Source organism: Mirounga angustirostris, unplaced genomic scaffold (assembly GCF_029215605.1).
Source record: "Mirounga angustirostris isolate CCGP_5_RB_7025 unplaced genomic scaffold, mMirAng1.0.hap1 SCAF_7, whole genome shotgun sequence".
NCBI classification, from domain to species: Eukaryota; Metazoa; Chordata; class Mammalia; order Carnivora; family Phocidae; genus Mirounga; species Mirounga angustirostris.
The window spans coordinates 38,422,880-38,432,720 of record NW_026991715.1 but is presented as its reverse complement, the minus strand read 5'-3'; the positions used below and the strand labels follow the sequence as shown (position 1 = coordinate 38,432,720).

Genomic DNA, 9,841 nt, shown 5'->3' with positions numbered 1-9,841 from the left:
TCTTATTTTTGCTATTACTTCATGAGGAAATGATGCTGGAGTTTGTATCCGATTACCTGTCAGATCATTTCTTTAAAAATGGGGGCCTCTGAAGCAAACCACTATCTCCAAGTTACAGGACCACCTGAGGCAATTATTAATTATATGTGCTTTCATTAAAAAAAAAAAAGGCAATTGCAGTTGGTTTTTCCACTTCAGATTACAGAAGAGGAAAAATGGTTTCATAAGTATTTCAGATAAAAATAAAGAATTGATTTTGCTTCTCATAGCACACACACAAAAAAAAAAAAGGTATCTCAAAAAACAACCTATTGCCCACAGGGGAGAGAGGCCTTATCTGGTTATAATGGTGATTGGATTTTTTGTACACACTGACATTTGGTACAGGCCCTATCTTTGAATCATTCTATTTCTAGTGGCATTGCAATGTTATTTGTGTTTATTGTGTTGTTAAAATAGAAAGACGTGAACACATGCAGTTTCCTTCTTAAAGGAAATCCACTGGGGTTGCGTCACTGCATTGGCCCTCAGAAATTGTTAAATTATGTCTTTGTTAGTATGGAGGGAAAGAGAAGCCTGCTTCATTCACCATACTCTTATGGCGCTCTTATCAAGCTTGCAGATGTTCACAGCTGCTGACTCTAGCTGTGAGAGGGGCATAGCCAGCAACAAAACAGGACAAAATAGGCTTTCAACAGAGTAGGCAATGATATTCCATCATTACCACAGATTGGCTGTATAATCGGATAAAAAACGTGCTGTGAGTCCGCATGTCCTCTAGATTGCTTTTAATAATGATACCCAGTGACAGTAACAGTGGGAAAGTGCTCATTCTCTTTAACTTGGATGGGAATCTTCACTTTGATAATATGTCACTATATCTTAAAAATTTGCATACTATATGACCTGGCAGTTTTCCTTCTAGAACATTAAGAAATTTGTCATGAAATTCTGAAAGTATTACTCTCTGAAAATATTAATCTCTATTTAGTTTTCAGAAGTCAAGTCTTAGGAACAATTCCCTTTCCAACTATGAGACCCACGTTCAGAAGGGTCACTTGCAGCTATTAAAATTACAATATAAAAATATAATGAAATGAAAATGGTCAATATGTAAGAGCAGTTTACAAATAAGTATACAGCATAGCATTTTGGGCATGTGTGTGAAAATGGCTATTTTAAGTTTGAAACTGTATGCACTAAATTCTTCATCACTTAAGTCTGAGTGTTAAATATACAGAAATTTACTCCTCTTCAATCACGCAAAAATACTGACTTGAGAAGATTTACAAAACTGTATCGGTCACTTACACCTCAGTTTAAATAAGCTTATTACCTCCTTCCAGTGAGCAACGTTTGATAGGTCCAAAAGAGGTTGAACAATAGGACAATAGGGCACCTGAGAGGAAGGTCAAGTGCACTCACGAAGGCTCAGTTGGCCCATGCAAACCTGGGACTTGTCTCTATTCTCCCAATCTGGGGAGAGATTGATAGCAATTTAGTCATCTAAGAACTCTGCTCAGGGTCTTGGCATGTGACAGTTTTATCAATGGATAAAAACACTTGGAGTTTATTATCTGTTTTTAAGCAGATTCAGATGGAGACACCACCTCCTATTGCCGGAAATGTGTAATAATAAGTACAGATCTGAGGTACATTCATATACTGTATAGACTCTGGCCTGTTAGTTCTGTCAGTCTTCATGCGTTTAAAATATCCTAGACTATTTTGAATCTCTTCCTTCTCTTTGACATTTTCATCATTTATTTATTTCCATTGGGAAAATGCATTTTTGAGTTGGCTATCATTCAAACAACCTAGATATTAAGTTTAGACAGAAGATTAAAGTAGAATTAGACCACATTGTTACAAAAAGTGCCCTGCTTCTTCTAATACTTTTATGACCACTAATCCCGCCGTGAAGGAGAAAGCATTTATTTATCATCTCCTACGATTCAGGTGCTTTATATGATTAAATTACATGTTAAATAATTTTTTTTTTTAAAGATTTTATTTATTTATTTGAGAGAGACAGAATGAGAGAGAGCACATGAGAGGGGGGAGGGTCAGAGGGAGAAGCAGACTCCCCACCGAGCAGGGAGCCCGATGCGGGACTCGATCCTGGGACTCCAGGATCATGACCTGAGCCGAAGGCAGTCGCTTAAGCCACTGAGCCACCCAGGCGCCCCTACATGTTAAATAATTTATATATATATTCATAAATTATAAAAGCAACACTTTAAGGACAGCAACTGACTCTTGTTTTACAAATGAGGAAACCAAACCTTCAAAATCCCAAGCAACTTGCCCAACTTCACCCATCTGGGAAGTATGGAACTGTATTCAAACCCTGGCCTTCCTCAACTCCATGGTCCCGCTTTCACCGGCTATGATCCCTATCTGGATTTTTTAGAAGAACAAAAGGGAGACCCTTTCATGCACTGCAAACACCTGAATCACCACTGCTATCACCACCACCTAGAATGGGATCTTTAGGGGCCATTTTCAATAATAAAATGCATCACTATAGCCAAGCTGACTGGCTCTCTTCAGACTTTTCCAAAAACAATGTAAGGTCAATCACAGAGTGTCTGATTCCTAGGTGATGTGTGCTATCTAAAGCACTCAGAGAGCCCCAAAGTCGCTCAAAATTCTCAGACATCCATCTCCACTTTCCCTGGCATACCTGTCACATCACACTTGAGTTTATTTCTACCGTCTAGCCTCAGACTCTTTGCAATCAAGTTATTTTAGACAATTGATGATAAAGTAGCACTCAAGTCACTATTTTGGACGATTTCTGGCCCTTATTTACTTTTTCTCTCAGTCGACTTTTTCAGTATCCTGTAGGCTTACACATAGAAATGACAACCTGGGTTGTGTCTATTTTCACTGCACTTGACAAGCTCACTGGACCGAAAGACCTCCAGCCTATGTGGGAATAAACATACTGAAATGTCTAAATTACTTAAACGTATTTCCTTTCAATCAGAAATGTGAGTGCTCACCAGGCTTGTTGAATGCAATTGGCCATTTAAGTTAAGGCCCCACTGGAAGGAAAGAGAATATAATATCTTTAAGAATAGATGAACGGTATCGTTGATATCATACCTGCTCTCCCACACAGGTATTTTCTGTTATAGATTTGGTGGGGCTGAGAAGCAATGGAGACTATGGTAGAGCCAAAGGGAAATATATTTATATTATATTTTTACATATACTATGTTATTTACATATGTAAATGAAATTGGGAAATGATTTTGTTGCTCTCTCAAAATATCAATAATACCACTTGCTACTTAAGGAATATTTATTTATTTATTTATTTATTTTTTTAAAGATTTTTTTTTTTTTAATTCATGAGAGACAGAGTGAGAGAGAAAGGCAGAGGGAGAAGCAGGCTCCCAAGGAGCAGGGAGCGCGATGCGGGACTCGATCCCAGGACCCTGAGATCATGACCTGAGCTGAAGGCAGATGCTTAACCATCTGAGCCACCCAGGCGCCCTTAAGGAATATTTAAAAGTGTAAGATATATAATCAATAACAACAATAACTAGCATCTATTAAGCATGTACTATGCACAAGGCACACTGTACTTTACACATATGCACACACATACTTCTATGTATACAATTCTCCCGAGAGCCTAGTGAGTTCTCATTCTACAGGTAAGATAACTGAGACTCAGAGAGGCTGTAAAATAAAATCATTCAAATACACCTGGCAAAGCTGAGATTATAAACACAAGTCATTTGGCTCTGAGGTGGTAATGCTAAGCTATGTACCATGTGTCTTCCCTGATGACATTCTGCCGGGTACCAGAATTTCTCAAGTTATAGCCTGATGTTATCTACATTAAATTCACCTGGGGGTACATGCTAAAGCCTAATTCCTGGGCTCTACCTCTGACTTTCCAAGTTAGAATTCCTGAGAGGCATGTCCCAAAGATCTACATTTTTAATTTGCTTCTTGGGTGACTTCTTAAAAATGTGAATATTTGAGAGCCAGTGTGGTTAACAGGCAGGCCCTTGACAGTAACAGTAACACAGTGGAAAGACCGTGGTAAGAGAAGTCAGATGACCTGGGTTTTAATCCCACTCTGCGAGTAACTAGTTCTGTGATTTTGGACAAGTCCCTGCCCTTTTCTGGGCCTGCAATATCACATCTGTCAAGTGATGTTAGATCAGATGCCTACTGTAACGTTTCTTAAGTATTTTAAGTAGACCTTCACACAATAGGAAAAAGTTCTATGATTGCACTGATCAGTCAGCTTCTAAGTCTTCTTTGTAGGGCCGGCCATTGCATTTCAGAGAGACTTTCCCTACGTGGAGCAGGGTCAAGGCTGGCCAGCACCACTGCCAAGGCACACTGTGACCCAGCAGCAAGATCACAGGGCTTCTTCTCGCGGGAATTCCTGTGGCTCTTGCAGGCACAGCGAAAGATAGGTGAGGGATGGCTGTCATTCCACATGTGCCAGGGTTGAGGCACAGAGGTAGTTTTTTGTTTTTCTCTGGCCAGCAGCATATTTTCATGGAAAACAAGCAATACTTCCTGTTTGAGAAATCAGGGGGATTTTAGAACTGACACCAACAGCTCCCTAATTTATTTCAGCAAAGAGGTAATCGTGTCCAGTCTCTGAAACAATTCCTGCAGATCCAACAGCATGCATTTCATTTGTGGCCCACACAACTGAATTGGCCTTTACAAGAGAAGCAAGTATGTCCTCAGTGGCTGCTTTGTATCGGCAATTAACTCATCTGTGGGCAGAATCCGGTATCTGCATATGCAAATGCACGTTTAGCAGCTCACCATAGAATGCAGGGACACATTTCATTTTGCAGGCACATTTTGGGAGCCTGGAAGAATATGTGGTCTTTGTTTTAATCGGCAGTGGCTTGTCCAGTGTTTTCCATACCAACATGTTTATTAAATGAGTGTTTGATCTTTCGGTCCCAAAATAAACAGCTAATGAATATTCATGCATATTGAATGGAGTCAGAGAAAAAGCCAAGAATAGAACATCAGAGTACATACTCCTACTTCCCATCTGTAACCATTAGGAAAACAGGACTACATTGCCACTAGCTAGGCATGGAGTCATTCATTCAACAAACAGCTATTAATTTCACATTATGTACAAGCCACTGAAATAAACAATAGAGGCTTTTTTTTTTTAATTTCAAGGAGGACAAATTACCTGAAAGTAGAGAATAATGATTTAAGAGTATTCATTCAACAAATATTTACTGAGTACATACGTCACATGAGACCGTGATATAGGCACTGAAGCATCAAGCTATTAATTTTTTTTAAGTGATAAAAATCATTTCCCTTACAGAGTTTATGTTCAGGTTGAGGAAGACAAAGAACAAATGACTATAAAATATACAGTATGACTGATGGTGGCAAGTACCATGCAAAAAAATAAATAAATAGAAAAGCGAATACAGGTGCCTATGAAAAGACACTAATGTAACCTGGGAAATGAGGAAAGTCTTACAAAGAAGATAAAATATGAATATAGACTTGATGGAGATACGGAAGTGAGCCACAGGGGTATCAGAGAGAAGAGTATTCGAGACATAGGAAATTTTGGGTGCAATGCCTCTGAAGAAGGTGAGCACACAGGAATTTAGGAGTACACAAGGGAGGCTAGTGTAGCTAACATGGAACAAGTTTGAAGAAAATAGTTTGAGATAAGAGGACGTCAGATCATGTCAGGCTATAGAAGATACAAAAAGTCTTTGACTTTGACCCTGAGTAAGATGGGAGGCCATCGGGGTTTGAGAAGAGGAATGACATGATCCACTTGGATTTTTTATTTTATTTTATTTTATTATGTTATGTTAATCACCACACATTACATCATTAGTTTTTGATGTAGTGTTCCATGATTTATTGTTTGCACATAACATCCAGTGCTCCATGCAGTACGTGCCCTCCTTAATACCCAACACCAGGCTAACCCATCCCCCCATCCCCCTCCCCTCTAGAACCCTCAGTTTGTTTTTCAGAGTCCATCGTCTCTCATGGTTCATCTCCCCCTCCGACTCCCCCCGCTTCATTCTTTCCTTCCTGCTATCGTTGTCTTTTTTTTTTTTTTTTTTTTACACATAATGTATTATTTGTTTCAGAGGTACAGGTCTGTGATTCAACTTGGATTTTAAAGCAATGTCATTAGCCTATGAGCTCAAAGTAGCCTGAAGGGGCAAGGACAGAAGAAGCAAGCCCAATGGGGTGGTGTTGACTATCGTCAGGTTAAGGAATGATGAAGGGTTGGATCAGGATAGAAATGGTGGAAATGATGAGAAATATCTGAATTTGGGATGTTTTGAGTCTGGAGCTAATATGATTTCTTGAACCATCTAATGTTTCATTTTGAAATACAATACACATGCAGAAAAGCACATCAAATAGAAATGTAAAATTTACCAATGTAATATAATGCAATATATGTAATATAAAGCAAACACCATGTATCCACCTTGCAGGGTAAGAAAAAATACACTGACAGCACTCCAGCTGCTCCACTCAACAAGCTGGAAGAAAGACTGAGTTAAGTAGAGGCACTAGAGATATAAAAGAGACCCAATCATACTTACAGAAGTGAAAAGGACAGTGTCTGAAATAAAAAAAAATTCACTAGGTAGGATGAACAGCAGAAGAGACATTTCAGAATAAAAGATTAGTGAACTTTCCAAGATGGTGTCTTTAATGAAAAGGGATAGAACTACATTCTTAAGAAACATGATGAACATCTTCCAAGAGAAATAAAAGCTGTTCCTGAGGGTTCTGTCCCTGCCAGAGGAAACATTCTCTTCACAGTAGGAAACACAGATTCAGAGTGTTACTGGCTTGCAAAGCATATTGAGATTGTTCTTGTTCAGTCCTGGTATCCAATCACAGTGACTACAAATTCTAGAGTGGAGAAGAAAATATTGGCCAAATATTTCTTAGAAAATTGCGATCTCCCAGATGGTATAAAAGTTACATGGTTTTGGCTACAGGGGAGTCTTCTTCCAAGACACCGCTGGCTAGGAGCGCCTGCTCGCTTGGTTAACTTCACAGGAACACGTACGTAGCAGGGATTGCTCTAATTGAAAATATGGAAGAAAAGATCCTGTTCCAGGCTATTCTGCTCCATTGGCAGTAAATAGTATCACAACAGCTTGAAGGAAAGACCATGACAAAGATGCTTTTGCACACAGAGTAACACAGTTTTCATCAGTGCCTGTATTTGTAGTCAGGGATAGCTATACCATTTATAATACATGTGTGAGACAATAGGGGATGAAGATCTATCAAACTGTACAGAGGCACCACTCATAATTAGACCTGCTTCTTGAAATCCTCTTAACACTATATTAAAGATTTTAGATATTTTAGGTAAGAAATTCCCTTTCCTGAGAATTCAAGGGGCAACAAGCTGCTGCCATGTTATCTTAGTGTTAGTCAAGGGGATGGTATAGATAGACCTCACGTGAAATCACAGAAAGTATAAACAAAACAAAACAAAAACCCAAAACTGGAGTTTTAAAATATTTCCTTCGGTGCTGGTGGAGCTCTGCTCCAGAAATTAACAAGGAAATCCTTGAATTTTCCCTTCAGGTACTGTGTGGACTTGGGATTAATGTCTTCAAGGATGCAGGTGCTAATCCCAACAAAAGGCCCAGAAAGGGCTGATTATCTTTACATAGGACACGGCAGAGAAATTTGTTGCACGTGAGAAAAAGATACCTTGAAGAATTTGGTCATGATCTTCTCCATACTGCCTTCAAGAGTGGGAGGATGGCAAGGAGCTGTTCACATATGAAGAAAAAGTGCAAAACTAAAGAATGAGCCAGAAAATGCATCACATTAGGCCTTGCTTTATGACTGGATATATGAGCACACGTGGGTGTGTGGGTACACGTGTAAGCAGGCATCATATGTGTATGTAATACAACACGTTTATTTACACATGTATTTCTTTATGTTCTATGATACATTACAGCCATGTTATTTGTTGGTTTATGAACATACTGCCCTTTTCATTTGTTTTCCCCAACATTTAAGTAATCTCTAATTAGGAAATGCATTTAATCATGTGAGAGATTAATGTTGAAGTAAGCTTTTTAGGGCTCTATGCCAACAGATAGTAATTCAATCTGGTACTGATCTCCTCACAAATAACAGAACTGAGGAACTTTTATATAGAACTGGAGATCACATGAAACAGATCTGAATAAAATTACCATGATTGCTTTATGTTTATATTTAACTTGTATTTTTGTACAAACAAGATTGTGTTAGGTATATTTAAAGCTTTAGTGATTTAAGAGTCTTTCCAACTCTTCATGATTTTTGAGTGCAGACTTCTAAAAAAATATTTGAAAACAAATTACATTGCCCTTTTTTTTCCATTAATCCTTAAATAAAGTATGGCCTTAACAAAGTTGCTTGTGTTATTAAACAGTTTGAAAATTATGTTAGAACAAACCCTGGAGAAAATCAGGTTGTAAACCTACAACATGTGGAAAATGTTAGATAAGGAATTAGTAGGAAAACTCATTAAGTCCTAGTGATGTAGCGTTTTGTTATACTCTAGCTGGTGAAAGTGCTTCATAAAAATGTCTTCTCTCTCTCTGAGGAGGTGCCAGTGATATGCTGGAGCCAGCTCCCACTGGCTCCCCAGGACTGACTATATGCATCTCTCCCCAGCTCCACTTGCAGTGACATCAATAATGGCTTGAGGTTAGCCATGACGGGAGCACTGCACCATGCAAACTGGCAAATGCCACTGATTAGGGCTTTTTTTTTTTTTTTTTTTAATCAGTTATTAAGCCTTTACTCATACAACATTCAGAGAACTAAGAGCCTACACACCATGCATTGTGGATATAGAGATGAAAGACACCCTAGATATGGTTCCCGGGGAGACAGAATCTGAGATGAAGATGTCTGTGTAGGAACTTGTCTTAGCCCTGTCTTTCATTTTCTGTATTCTGATGCTTTGACATTTGGGGCCTTCCCAACACTAGAGGGACTGCCCAATTTCTAGAGACAGCAACCAAACTGACTACCAGTGCGCTTTTTATTTAGTTTTATTTTTATTTAAGATTTTATTTATTTATTTGACAGAGAGAGACACAACAAGAGAAGGAACACAAGCAGAGGGAGTGGGAGAGGGAGAAGCAGGCTTTCCGCCGAGCAGGGAGCCTGATGTGGGACTCAATCCCAGGACACTGGGATCATGACCTGAGCTGAAGGCAGATGCTTAACCAACTGAGCCCACCCAGATGCCCTGAAGTGTTCTTTGAAATGCAAACCTAACAATTCAGAATCCATACCCCCAACTGGGTGAATAAGTGCTACCTCTATGGCAGTCAGTGGACATCATTTGTTCCTTCCCTTGAAGATCCCAGTCATATTTCTTGCTCATAGGACCTCCCTCTCCCACTGCCTCCTGACTGACCCCAGTGTTTCCCTGTGTTGCCCACCATGGTGTGGTGGGCCCCCTCTTCTTGAGAACTGAGTAACAAGCTATCTTCACAGTGGCAATCATCTCCTTCACACCTAAATAATAATAAAACCTATACTAAAACAGTAGCTTCTTGAGGAACACTCTCAAGATCAACACATTTGAGAAAGAGATAGAACTAGAGTTGGGAAGAGAAGATTTACCTATGATTTAGTCCCAAGAAAGGCCTCAGTCAGTCCCACGGAAATGGGATGGCCTTTCTAAGGCATTCCCTTTGAGGCAAAGGGCCCAGCTTTCAAAAGCCTGTGCTAATCAGGGTAGGGTGTGTCCAGACTGTAGACAGAGGGCTTGACCTTTGGCTGATAACATCGCCCAGAAAGG

The 9,841-nt window shown here is 39.4% G+C and overlaps 1 pseudogene; it reads left to right on the top strand.

Annotated features, from left to right (window-relative positions):
• The first annotated feature begins 6,695 nt into the window (after window positions 1-6,695).
• On the top strand, window positions 6,696-7,839 carry LOC123854334 (nicotinamide phosphoribosyltransferase-like; annotated as a pseudogene).
• Window positions 7,840-9,841: the final 2,002 nt, after the last annotated feature.